This window comes from Mustela lutreola, chromosome 7, assembly GCF_030435805.1.
Source record: "Mustela lutreola isolate mMusLut2 chromosome 7, mMusLut2.pri, whole genome shotgun sequence".
NCBI lineage: Eukaryota > Metazoa > Chordata > Mammalia > Carnivora > Mustelidae > Mustela > Mustela lutreola.
The window spans coordinates 132170343-132184963 of NC_081296.1; the positions used below are offsets into that span (position 1 = coordinate 132170343).

Sequence of the window (14621 nt, forward strand, 5' to 3'; positions counted from 1 at the left end):
TAAACAATTTGGGAAACTAATAAAGGACAGAGGCAAAGAATCTCGTAGGAACGATGTTTTCCAGAGGATTGGGGGCAGAATAGCATCACTGGCAGGAATGGAGAAGTTTCAAGGGAATCTAGCTTCCAAGGGAGGAGAGAGATTCAGCTAACTTAAAATGACAATTCACCCTCCAGGTTGTTTGGAGAATCTACTGTGTCCTTGGGCTTGTTTATTCTGCCTCTGTCTCTAGCGTATGTCAGAAATTGTCGCCATTGGTGCTGCTACCGAGTTCTCATAACCTGGTGAGGCCATTATTTTGGTCTCATAATACCCATCGAGAGACATTGTTTTTCAGTATGTCCATGGACCCAGCTGTTGCTGTGTTGCCACAAAAACTACAATTTTGCTACAGCCCTAAAGTCTAAATAGGGATTTAGGATCCATACTAATGAAACATATACGAACTATTTGCTTGTCTACCCTGACCTTCTACCCATATCTAAAAACTCTGGAGAGCCCAGCAGCTCTGGTATCACAGTAAATACACTTCTTAAAGTTGTTAACGCAGGACAAGAAAATAGATAAAGTTAATACAACAGTGCCATCTAGTGAGTGACAAGTATTTCAAAAGGTTACGGATCCGTCTTAAATTTAGGATTCATATATTTTACCCAAACAGATCTAACGCAGAAGAGGAAAAGCATGAAATGAAGGTGCTTTGTGTCGGAAAAATCCCTCCATGTGACCTGATATTGCCAAATTTACAGGGAATCTTCATGGAGGCCATATAAATAGAATGAAGAAATCAGTAGAAATCCATGGTTTCCTCTGGAATCCAATGTTAAATAACAAGAATCTAACACTAATCGGTGACAAGAGCTTCAGTAGATTCCCATCCCCGGACACTGAGCTCAGCACCCTCTCAGTGACCCCAAGCTAATAGAAACCATGCAGCCTCAGAACCACCAGGAGCCCCTCCTGCTCTGTGTGCTTCATACCCAGGGGACCTAGGGCAAGTGAAAGCTCCCTGGGCTCTGGTTTCTTCATCCACAAATGGCAGTGATGATATAGTAATGGCCATTCATGGAGAGTACTAGGAGTCTGAAAGGAGGTATTTTAGGAAAAGCCTACAACACAATGGTTTAGCCTTTAAATTCAAAGTGAATTGTCGTCCAGTGTGCCCTTTCTCCTGTGTCTGCTCATTTACCAAATGAAAATCAGATATCTATGTGTCTGTTTTTTTTTTTAAAAAAAAAAAAAAAGATGGCATTCACATTTTTACTCAATAAATACTGAGGCCCTACTATGTGCCGTTCTAGGCTCCGAGGACAGACAATTTTCCTCCCTGGTGGAACTAGTCTATAAACATGAGAGGATCTTAGAAGAAAATACAGAATCACAGCATAATGAGAGACTGTAGTCTGTTTTAAGGAAGGTGGGGAAGGAGAAAGCCTCTCGGAACAGATTGTGAATGAGTTGACAAGGGGAAGGAGAGGAGACAAACGAAGCTGATATGAAGTGAACATACCCTATGGTCTCCTAGAACACAGTGGGGGAGCAACAAAGGTTATCCAACCAAGCCTCCCCTAAAAGGAGAGGGTCTGAGAGCATTACCTGAAAGGAAGAGGAGATGTTCATCCCCTAACATGAGTAGCCTCTGCCCTTGACCAAGCCCTCCATTGTATTTTCTCCCAGCAACTTCTCCGTCACCATTCTAGGGACATGATTCCATCTGAAGGCTGGCCCTGAGTTAACCTTGCTGCCAGGTGGAAGAAATAAAAATCAGGACACCCCTCTGGTTTTCTTCCTCCTCTCCCTTTTCCTTCTGGGACAGCTCACCATTTTAGATAAGACAGCAACCAGCGACATATTTGGTGTTCCACTTTATCATCTGGTTAGGGCATTTTGCCATTCAGGAGGGCCAGTCTCCACTGATCTTCAGCTTTGCACACAGCATGGCCAGATCTGCAAGCCAGTAAATCAAGGTTAGCACTTTCCAAGTTATACATTACACTACCAAACATTTTAATTCTTCTCAGAGAACATTCTTTAGAGCTCTAGAATCCCACACTTTGGCTGGAAGATACAAAGTTAAACAGGTTTCTTTTGGAAGGGCTTCTTAGTCCTCAATATCCTAATAAGAATTGTGAATTTCCGATAGAGTGCGTGCTATAGTTCACAAAATTACTTGGCAGTAGAACCCTTTCTGCAGAGTCTCTCTTGGAAATACACTCTGCAAAAGACTAATTTCAGGTCTGTCTGGTTCCCGCTCATACTGCAGACTTTGCTAGAACCTTGCTGTCTCATGAAGCGTTGTCCCAAGTGCATCACAGTCCCAAATCCAAATGACAAATGACACTACTCCTCTTCCCCCATGACTCTCCGTAAATATTAATACCACAGCCTCTCTAACCCTTGAGTGTCCTTAATGTATTTTCCATGTGTCTCTTTTTACTTTATTGTAGGTCTCTTTGGGTCAGGAGCTTGTTTTATGTGCAAGGTTCCAAGGAAGCTCATGAAAATCCCTGCTTCCTGCACAATGTATGGCACAAAGAAGTTTCACACAAGCACGGAGGGAAAGAGGAAGGGAGAAGAAGGCAGGCCTGACTCTGATTAAAAAGAGAGTAGACCCAGGACCACAATTTGACTCCTGATCAATCACAACTTTTCTCCGTCTCATTTCCTCCGCAGCCAAACAAGTCTGAAAGCATGTGCCCTCACTTCCTCCTAGGACTGATGGAGAGCTCGCATGAGATCATCAATGCAAACTCAGCTTGGAACTGGAAAGTACTAGGCTGGTGTAAAATAGCAACATAATTAGCACACGACCAAAGCATTCCTTCCGTGTCTTCCCCCAAAGAAGAAAGGGTGTCGTGGCCGCAGTGCAATGGGCTACTCCAGCCTGCACACACGTGTAACTAGAAAGTACCTCCCAGTTCCCAAAATAATGCCTCTTTCTAAGTCCTAATCTTAGAATTTCTATGACACAAGGTATATGTTCCCATTTGCATTAAATACAATTTTAAATATTTAAAATGTGCAGATTATGGAAATCAATTCCCTTCCTGGAAAAAATTTCAAAAGGGGAGAATTCTGCGCCTTGAAAATGAGGCTCAAAGAACTATATGCACAGTTTTTTGTTTTTTGTTTTTTAAACAACTAAGTTGGGAGCCACAATGGGGAATGATACTGTCTTCAGAATTTTATTTCGGGTAATAGTCAGATTAACTTTTGCCAAATACCTACTCAATAGAAAGTATGCCAAACATTTTCAAACAAACGACTAGCATACCTGTTCCTCCCCAGTAACTGAAGGAATCCACGCTATCACATTAGAAAACCAGATAATGGATCTAAGCCTGAATTCAACTAAAAAAACTAAATGAAATCCCTAATAAGTGAGGAAATTTTTATGGGAACAGGACTAGGGTCTCCACTTTGTAAAGCCTCTCCAGAATCACGACTGTGGCTTGTTACCTGATTATCTAAACGCAAGCCATTTTTGTAGTTATCTTTATTGTTTATAAATTCTACCCAGTTTGGAGGAGGCCATCAACATGTTAATGTGAATTTCGATTTTGAAAGAGAAAACCAGACAGCAGTCACAATCAAGGTGCCCGGATTTCTCCCAATTACTGCCCCCAATTATTTCCACACCTATCGCTGACATGTTTAATCTCCTTCTTGTGGCCTAACGGACAGTTTGTGCGGAAGAAGAATGCTAGCTAAGGCATTGCTCAGCAGAGAGTGTAGGTCCAATTTAAATAATTAGAAGCCTATTTCATTTCTTGTCTCCTTCTTGTAAGTGCACTTGAAAGGAATGTTCATGCCAAGCTTCATGCCTTCAACTTGTCCGGGGATGACTTATTGACTTTTCCTTAAGCCTCTTTCTTTACCAGTCCTTCCCTGGGTGTCTCCTAGGACACTGAGGATAATTTAAAGCTATTGGATGATAATCAATAAGAGAGGGTCATCTCTATTGCCTGGCTTAAAGGTCTTTGATCTAGTAAATCATCAATTATGGCCGCCTGTGTTACCCTTCCCGTTAACCGCGTGACCTGGACTGGTCCACTTATTCCTCAAGTAAGATGAGCACAGAGTTTTCTGCTGATGAAGTAGGTCTGCAGTTCACTTGGGCAGGGGGCCTGTCTCCACTTTCTGCAAAGTGCCTGCCCGCCTCTCCGCAAGTGGTTAGAAATCTCTTTTCCCATGGCAAAGGCCATCATTTTGTTGCTTGACTTAGAGACATAATTGTGTTGCTTGACTCAGAGACATTCGTATTTGTCCCCTTCATTGATTACAGGGCCTCTGAGTGCCAGACTTTATGAGGTTATGGAGACTCAGCGTGCTTATCACTGTCCCTGTATCGCTCCAAGTGCGATTCAAAGATCCTCACTGCAGATGAAGATCCTCCGGTCAGAGGTCTTCGTTCCATATGCTTGAAATGGGTCCTGGACATTCTCCTTGTGAACACCCCTGAATTCCACTTGGAGCAACGCTGTGAGGGTGACAGGCACGGGGGACTGTGTTCCAGGAATCTGCATTGTTAACCAATTGAGTAATTCTTTCGCACAGTGGAGTCTGAGTACCTGAGTCTAGAAGGGATATAAACAAATAAACAACATAATTGTTATTAAGTAAAAATGAAACAGAGGCTGGATAAAGCTACTCGCAGTTTCCTGCAGGAGAACAGGAGAGGGTAAGAAGGGATAGAGATTTGCTGAGACGTCTTGCCTGTAAAGGTGACTAGAAAATAATGGTTGAGAATGGGAAGGCTGATGTTCCAGACAGAAAGAACAGCAGGCCCGAAAAGCTCATGGTAAGAAGACTGTAGAGTTTATTTGGGAATTTGGAAATAGTCTAATAAATAAGAACCTGAGGGGGCGCCTGGGTGGCTCAGTCATTAAGTATCCGCCTTTGGCTCAGGTCATGATCCCAGGGCCCTGGGATTGAGCCCCGCATTGGGCTCTCTGCTCATCCGGAAGCCTGCTTCCCTCTGTCCCACTCCCCCCTGCTTGTGTTCCCTCTCTTGCTCTCTCTCTCTTTTAAAATCTAATATTCAAAAACAAAACAAAACAAAAATTAAAAAATAAATAAGAACCGGAAAGGCACACGAAGATTGGAAGTATGATAGGAATTTAAATAGACAAGGAAGTAGAAGTCAACCATAAAACTACTTTAATGTAGCTCTTCAGACAGTAAGAGCAGAGAGCTGGTACAATATTTAAAAATGGACTTAAATAATCAGAAATTACAGAAGGATCGAAAGGTAGCCAAAATCATTCAACATTAAAATATCTTTGCCTGCCTACTTCGTATTTATCCAATCTTATAGTTACTGACTACCTACCATCTGCTGGACACAAGAGTAAGCTCAGGAGAAATAATGCTAAACAACATAAACATGGTCTCCTTTCCATCACAGGGTTTACAGCTTAGCATTTCCTGTGTGGCAGCCACTGGACTAGCAGGTAAGAAACCAAAATGGCACATCAAGAAATTTACAGTATAAAAGAGGATTGAATCTAACACACACACACACACACACACACACACACACACACAAAAATACACACATATACACAAATTTACACGTCATAATAAACCACAAGAAAGACAGGAATAAAATGTTAGAGGACTAAGTGAAGAAAGACTACTTGAGAGGAACCAAAAAGCATAGACAACATTTTTGACCAAGGGAAGATGGGGAAATAGTTCATTTTAGTTAGAAGTAAAGAAAACAATAGAAGAGAAATAGAGTGAAGACAATGAGAGTGTAAGAACTACGGTCATGGCATGGCACCAGACCCTGCACACACCTCTTATCCTTCAAATTCAGAATAACCCCTCAAAGCAGGAGTATCACCCCCACTTTATATGTATGAAGACAATTCTTCAAGAAGTTGAATAACTTCCGAAGATAACAAAGTGAGTAAGTCAAAGAGTCAAGACTCATTCATATTCATTCATTCAATTTACTCAACAAATATTTATTAAGCAGCTACTATGTAACAGGCTGATCTGTCTTACACCAAAGTTCCTATCATTTTTCTCTACAACACTTTAAAAATTAATAACATAAATAAAATTAACACTGACAGGTAATAGCATGAACAAGAAGAAAATGAGGGCAATAGAAGAAAGGACAGTAATTTATATAGTATGTTTTATGCTTTGCAAAGAATTTTTACATACATACGTTATATCACTTGATCTCCACAAATGCCTAAATACAAGGAAGAAAAAGAGTCTAATGCCTGGTAAATACTATGTATGAAAATGTCTAACCTTTCATCTTGATCCTGAATTCTTAAAATCTTTAATTTTTAAGGGCTTTTTGTTTTTGTTGCCAAGGGTTTTGTTTTGTTTTGTTTTGTTAATCAAAAACTACTTTTAATCTTTCTAAGAGAAAAAAATAAAATACAAAAATGACCCATACTCTCACTGCCCAAATTTATCGCATTGATTTTTGATTTTTTATTTTAAAATAATTTTAGGCAGAATAAAATAGCAAAAATAAAACAGAGGTCCCATATTACCTTCACTAAGCTTTCCCTAATTTTAACAAATGACATAACCATAATACAATTATTAAACCAGGAAATTACCAGTGCTTCAAGACTAATAACTGAACTACAGATCTTACTCAAATTTTTCTCCTACTGTCTGTTTCCTATTCCTCGTACCTCACACTGAATTCAGTTGTTATTGTGTCTTTATTTTTTTTAAGATTTTTACTTATTCATTTGACAGAGAGACAGCAAGAGGGGGATCTCAAGGAGGGGGAGTGGAAGAGGGAGAAGCAGTCTTCCCGCTGAGCAGGGAGCCCAATGTGGGGCTCGATTCCAGGACCCTGGTATCATGACCTGAGCCAAAGGCAGATGCTTAATGAATGAGCCACCCAAGCACCCCTGTTGTTGTGTTTTTAGCTCCCAATCATAGACCGTTCCTCAGTCTACCCTTGTCTTTCACTATTGTTACTTTGGATGGATACTAGTTAGTTATTCGGTAAAATGTCTATCAGTTTGGGTTTGTTTGTTATGTCCAGTTGATTAGTTTGAGGTTATATATTTTAGGAATATTACAGAATACCACAAAAGCAATGCTGTGCCCTTCTCTGGACATCCTATCAGGAGGAACATAACGTCATAATAATAATCAAATATAATAATAATAATCAAATACTATAATAATATCAACCATAATATCACATAATATCAACCAACATATCTTACAATTTGTGATACTAACTTTGATCACATGGTAAAGGCAATGTCTCTTGGGTTTCTCCACTGTAAAGTCTCTATTTCTCCCTTTGTAATTGATGAGGATCTTGGGACAGACACTAATACACTATTTCTCCTCAAACGTTTGCCTCTGACTTTAGCATCAACCCATGCATCTTCCTTGCAACAATTACTGCTGTGATGTTGCTTGCTGGAGACCTACTATTTCCCACATTCCTTCTCCATGTATAGGTTGGAATTCTGTAAAGAAGAGCTGTCTCTTCTCCCATTTATTGATTTCTTTATTCACATCAGGATGAACACATAGATATTTATTTTTAATATTACCGTTAGTTAGGATGTTTCTCACATTGACCACTTTAGCCATTCGGTGTCCCATTAGCCGTGCCTCTGTTTTCTTTCAGTATAGTGTCATCACTTTATTTATTTATTTTTTTAGAACTTCTTTACTTTCTGATTTGTAAGATGCTCCAGGCTCATTTTGTACTTCCTCGCCCCAGCCCTAGCATCAGTAATTTCTCCCCAAAGGAGCCCTGATTTTTTCTTTTTCTCATCAAAAAATGAGATTTAGAAACAGGATCTAGGCTCCATATGTGCTCATTGCTACTGGAATGTCATAGTTCCTTGGCCCTGTAAGCAGACACAGTTTGGAAATACTAGTTTGTATACAAACCCATACTTACACTGTCATTTCTATATATCTCATTATCAGTTTATCTGGGTACATATTTTAAAACACGAGTTTATATAGACACTTCTAATTTCAATCCAACACCACCAGCCTAACTCCGCTCATTCCCCTTTTTTTTACTTATAACCTCTTTCTTCAACACTGAGGAGCCTGGCTCTCATTTTTAACAATGCACTCACTTACTTGTTCCACCACAGTGTAACCAGAAAATGTTTAGCCATACAACTGCGAAGCCATTCATACTCCTGACAAAAAGATAGACTAACTAAAGTATAACATTTGTGTCCAACTCTTTTCACCTTTAGTCTTACAGCATCTAACCAAAATACTGTTTTCCAAAGTTACCTAGATTAGCTCTTATTCCCCCAAGCCCATCAGTATTTTCACTTGTAAGACAATTGGGTTTATTTACTACTACTTGTTTCTTATTTGGGCCCTCACTCCAACATCTTGGTTGATTGTAAGCATGTATTTATTTTGAGAGGTATTTTAAATATTATCCAAAGTTTTGAAGTTGTTTTGTTTTGTTTTGTTTTGTTTCGTTTTTTTCAATCAATTCAAAGACAGACCTCTTTGCTGAGCACCTACCATATGCCAGGAACAATTTTTATTGTATATGACTATAAAAATATAATATGTCACTTTAATGAGGAACACCTAGGTTATAAAACATTATGCTAAGATAAAAAACTAATTTACTTTATCTACCAAAATGTGGTGTCCCTTTTCTCTCACCCTCTTCTTAATTGCTTTGCCAACTTTATGGATCTATAGGTTCTCTTGGTCTAATTATTTCCATAGCCTAAAAATGTATCTGAGATAATGAAACAACTATTTCAGTTTCTCACAAAACACTTATGCAATGCTCCTATTTGGGTTTTTTAACTAGCCATCACTACTGATAATTCACCCTATGAGATGAGAATACTGGCACTATATGCATGAATACCAAGACCCACCAGGCACCCTTGAGGACTCTGAGTAATCTAGATTTGGGCCTTTAGAAGACAGGACTATCCCCCAATGTTTACAAGAACTTTCTGAAAGATGCCCATGGGTAAGTCATCAGTCCCACCTGACACAGGTCTCTGTCCTCACATAGTTGACACGTGAGTTGGAGAACTACATAGTGGATAATAATGCAGTTTTTGCAGTCAAAATTGCTGTGTGTCTTTGGATGAATTTCTTCCTGTCTCCGAGCTGCAATTTCCTCATTTGTAAGGAGGAAATAAACGACACATATAATTGATATATGTGTGTATATACAATTTATATATCTTTTGTATATTATGTATCTACTATTTATCCCTCTTTACAAATGAGAAAGTGGAATTGTGAAACTGTGTGTGCAAAACTCTTTAAAGTTTTCCGCATATATACAGCACTCAGAAAATGCCAGCTATTAGAAAAAAAGGAGAGAGGGAAACAAGCTATAAGTCATTTTTTTAAATTTTATTTATTTATTTGACAGAGAGAGATCACAAGTAGGCAGAGAGGCAGGCAGAGAGAGAGGGGGAAGCAGGCTCCCCGCAGAGCAGAGAGCCCGACGCATGGCTCGATCTCAGGACCCCAAGACCATGACCTGAGCCAAAGGCAGAGGCGTAAACCACTGAGCCACCAGGTACCCTACTATAAGTGATTTTTAATGACAGAGAACAAACTGAGGGTTGGTGGAGGGAGGTGTGTGGGGGACAGGCCAGACGGGGGATGAGGATTAAAGAGGGCACTCGTAAGAGGAGCACTGGGCACTGTAAGTAAGGGACGAATCACTGAATTCTACTCCAGAAACCAATATTGTACTATATCAGGACTAACAAAACTTAAATAAATAAATATTTTAAAAAGAAAGTCAGCTATTAAAACATTGCTATTTAAAAGATAAATAATGGTAGTACATATTGTCCAATAACTGATAGTGTTTATTTTGTTAAAAAAAAAAAAAAAAAAAGGTAATAATCTGAGAAGGACAAGAAGCAGAGAAAGAGACTAACGTGTTTTAGACCTTGTAATAATCGAATCCTAACAATAATTTGGTAAGGTCAATATTAATAAATTCATCTGTAAAACAAACATAAGCAACCTTGGATAGGTAATCAAGGTCATATAACTACTAGGTGACAAGGCTGGGCACAGATCCAGATTTCACCATTACAAAGGAATACTGGGAAGGGAGTTAGATCTTTTAGAGAGAGACACTTGAGCTTCAGAAAAGTGTCCTGAATCATTGCCAAGTGGACCCATAACAGAACTCTCGAAAACAATTACTCCAAAGTCTAGGGCATGGAAAAGAGGGCAAAGGAGATCTAAGATACAATAGAAGAGTTTCTAAGAGTTTGTATTGGCAGCCTTTCAAGGCCTGCAAACCCATTTTGTTTGGGAAAAATTGCCAAATCAAATCTGAATGCTTTACAATGCAGCATGGAAGCTCCCTAACCCCCAGATTCCCCATTCCTCCCTCTTACTTTAGATCAACCCTCTTCATCCATGTATCTTACATGCCCAGCCCCTAAGTCAGATTTTTTTACATTGATCAGGCTCCACTCTAGATGGAGTTACTCAGAATAACAGGGTTGCTAGTAAACAAGCAATGTTAAGAATCACTGGTCTAAGCCCCATTCTCAACCTGTCCATCAATCTTATTTCTTATGTTTCTCTCATTCCTTTGTAATGGTTGAATAGTGGTCCCCCAAAATTAGTTCTCACTTGGAACCTCCAGACATGATCTCATCTTTGTAGATTAAATTAGTCGAGAATCTCAAGATGAAATCATCCTGTATTTAGGCTGGACCTTAAACCCAATGACCAGTGTCATTATAGAAGAGAAGACACAGGAAACACACATGGATGAAAGATGTGATGACAGAGTTAGACATCGAAGTGACACAACCACATGCCAAGGAATGGCAAGATTCCCAGGAGTTACCAGTAACTAAGAGGCAAGGAAAGAGTCTTTCCTAGAGCCTTCAAGGGGAGTGTGGCTGTACTAACACCTTGATTTCAGACTTCTAGCCTCCAGAACTGTGAGAGAATAAATTTCTGTGTTTAACCCACCCAGATTATGGCAGCCCTGGGAAAGTAAAACACCCTCCCATTAACTCACCTAATCTCTGTTGAGAATTACTCAAATACCCTAAATGTCTATGGATGTCCATGTGCCTCCAGAAATAAACAGAAACTATCCTAACAATTAGAGGCACCAAAAGGACCATAGAAAGGAAGTGACTGCTCAAAGGAGACACATTCAAATAACGATGAGAATCTAGAACTTTCCAAGGACCTATGGAACCAGTTAGCAGGAAGAAATCCAGGCTTCCTTAATGCATTTTCTCATCACTTCATTTACTCCCTGATAGTGGCAGTGGAGGACATGACTTTTAACTTTAACACTAAAAAAACAGATTCACCATTAAGCTGGTAAAGTCTTACTGCCTTTTCTCAGGTTGTCTCCCGTTTCTTGTGGTCTCTCTGTATTTCTCATGCTTCACAGTTGTTTTGCCTTTCTTTTACTCCCACTTCTTTTCAGCCAGATGGGGAGGCACCTCAACATCTGGAAAGCTAGTCTTACTTTCCCCTCAGGCAAAAGCCATGTTCATAAAACAACCCTGCGAGTGGCAGAATCGATCAGATTGATACACCTTTGAGCAAAATGGGTTCCACGCCGGAAGACATGGCTGAGTCACAGGCATTGATGCAGGGACCCAAGATACACTGGCTGCCCCTTGGCTTTTCCAACCCTTAGTACAACCTGAGCATCTTTGTGACAGGAAAGGAATTGGAGTAGAATTTATGACAGGCTCAGTGGGTTAAGCCTCTGCCTTCGGCTCAGGTCATGATCTCAGGGTCCTGGGATTGAGCCACACATTGGGCTCCATGCTCAGCAGGGAGCCTGCTTCTACCCCCTCTCTCTGCCTACCTCTCTGCCTACTTGTGAGCTCTCTGGCTCTCTCTCAAAAAAATAAATAAATCTTAAAAAAAAAAAAAAAAACCCAGTCCACTGATGGGAAAATGATATCTCCCAAATTTTCTACAAATTCAAAGCCATATATAGAATTCCCAAGGGATAAATTTGTTGTTGTCTCCTTTTCAAACTACAGTTATACATTGATTTGTCTTCTCTCTGAATACTCCACCAAAATATACTTCCTGCAGGAGGTTGGTGATCTGAGCTAACCTAATAGTGGTTGGAGACAGGGTAGGGGTCAACCCAAGAATTCTGGAACTGGGCTATATTTCAAATGGCTCTCCTCCTTATTATCAGGGTTGGTCAGGAGTCAAAAACAGAAATAAAGAAGGAAAAGTCAGTGGGGAAGAATAATTCTAACATCTGAAATGCTTTCTACCATTACTACTTCACAGAACAAACACCTCTATGCTTGGGGTCTCCAAGGTTCTCTGCACATTCCAATAACCAGAGAACTTTTAAATATCCTGTTGCCCAGCGAGTCAGTTACCAGAGTTGTTAAAGATCTCTGAATGATGGGGTAAGCGTCCAACTCTTTTTTTTTTTTAAGATTTTATTTATTTATTTGACAGAGAGAGAGAGATCACAAGTAGGCAGAGAGGCAGGCAGACAGAGAGAGGAGTTGAGTAAAATCTTTGACATGTATGATTTTGAATGAGAGTCATGATTTTACCTTTTTGAAAACTGCTTTAAAATGTTGGAACACTTACATAGAAATTGAATCCCAGGACCCTGGGATCATGACCTGAGCAGAAGGCAGAGGCTTTAACCCACTGAGCCACCCAGGTGCCCCTAAGCATCTACCTCTTGACCTGAGCTCAGGTCTTAATCTCAGGGTTGTGAGTTGAAGCTCTGCATTGCATTGGGCTCCACACTGGGCATGGAGCCTATTTAAAAAAACAAAAACAAAACAAAACAAAAACAAAAAAACTCCAGGTGGTATCAATATGCAGTGAAGTTTGGCATACCATATGGCTGCCAAAATGACCAGACATTTAGGTCCTTTCCACAGCTCTAAGACCGTGCAAAATGGAAATAAGATTATCTCTCTCTCCCCATCAAAAAATAGACTTTCAAAGACAAGGGGCTCTGAGAGTCTTAGAGGAAAACATTATGTAAATACAGGCCATTATTATTGCAGGTTGGCAGGTGTCTGGGATATATATTTCATTCTCCTTAATCATCCAGATGAGGCCAAATGTCCCAGGGATGTGGAGTCAGCCCATCATTATGCTTAATGGGTACTGAGGATACAAACACAGGTGTTGCGAGCAGCGGCAGGAGCAATCACTGAGTTCTCGTCTACCACTGGGACAACCTTCAGCTGCAGGTTTATTGGAGGCAAACCCCCACTAAGGTCTAAGATCTGTCGCTTTTCGCTTCTGGTTCAGTATTGTGTACTGCAGAGTGAGTGGTCTTTACCTTGTTGATTACTGGGTATAAAGAGGAATAGACCTTACTGTTTTATCAGAGACACATCTAGCCTCATGCAAAATGAGAGTTTAATACTAACCCAGTCATCTGAGTCTACTTCAACATAAAACATACCCCAATCTAACAGAAAGTCTGGAACTGCTGATATGCCACACAGGGACCTCCTGAGTCTTGTTTTTTCCTTACCAGTAACTATAGCAATAAAAGGTTGGAGGAAAGTATAAATATTTAAGAGCCAAAATAAATCTTTAAATGTTCAACAACCGGGTTCTGTGATGGGTAAACTGGAGACTGGTCCCGAGATGGCAGCTCATCGAATAATGATAGAGAGAGCCAAACCTTGGCCATCCCCTCCGTATCAGGACAGCATTCGTGTATGTCAGCTTTGTAAGAGCTTAACTGGCTAGAGCCAGCAGATGGTGTTTTTATGACCCTATATAAACAGTATTCAGTCATTTTAACTCTTTCTCCAAACTCGGGTTTCCAAACCAGGAGGCAGTGGTCCACTGCTGTCGTCCTCTGAGATGCTCATGAGGAACAGAGCATTTATTAAGCACCCAGTATACACTAGGCGCTTCTCATAGGGATTTATTAAACCCTATTTACAGAGAACAGCTATGAGGGGCAGAACCAAGATGTGAACTATGTGTGTGATTTCCCAGCTGTGACTCCTACCACTACTGCCTCACGGTCTTCAACCTTTATTTGCATTGATTAAATGCACAGGGAGGGGAAAATCAGCTGAAAACTGTGGGCTGAATGGCTGTCCTCCACAACTGAGTGTGCAAATCAGTATGACCTGTTCCTATTTGAAATTATTGCTACTTAGAGTTTCTCATGTGTTATTTGATATATTGATTACTCCATTTTACACTTGCAAGAAGTATTGTCTCTTCAGATATGAAATTTTATGGCTTGCCTCTTCAATCGAATTAATTTCTCCATGCATTGATTCAACTTCTATGTAAGTGTTCCAACATTTTAAAGCAGTTTTCAAAAAGGTAAAATCATGACTCTCATTCAAAATCATACATGTCAAAGATTTTACTCAACTCATTAATTAATGAGTGAACCAGTGAGATATATATAGCCAATTTCATAAATGAATGTTAAGGTTGCCAGGTCACATACAAAATTGACGAACGTCTTATGGGAGCAGTAACCCATGACCTCTCAGGTTATCACTTCCAATAAACAGGTATTATTTGCATCTCTACTGGACAAAAATTGACAGGTTAGCCTATGCACTTCTAGCATTGTAAAATAGACCGGTCAATAGAAAATCAAGCCCAGATCTGAGCTTAAG

General features: G+C 40.0%; 1 long non-coding RNA gene across 8 annotated transcripts in view; it reads right to left on the minus strand.

Annotated features, from left to right (window-relative positions):
* Positions 1 to 14621, minus strand: part of LOC131836797 (uncharacterized) — a 140603-nt gene that overhangs the window by 68466 nt on the left and 57516 nt on the right. For 3 of the 8 annotated variants that reach the window (XR_009355794.1, XR_009355786.1, XR_009355788.1), the window contains 2 exons: positions 3275 to 4577; positions 1822 to 1947 (listed from right to left, as the gene is read on the minus strand). This is a non-coding gene — a long non-coding RNA (uncharacterized LOC131836797). Of the gene's footprint in view, positions 1 to 1596; positions 1742 to 1821; positions 1948 to 3274; positions 4578 to 14621 lie in introns of all 8 variants that reach the window. The other 5 variants (XR_009355787.1, XR_009355791.1, XR_009355789.1 and 2 more) reach the window with 4 other exon arrangements.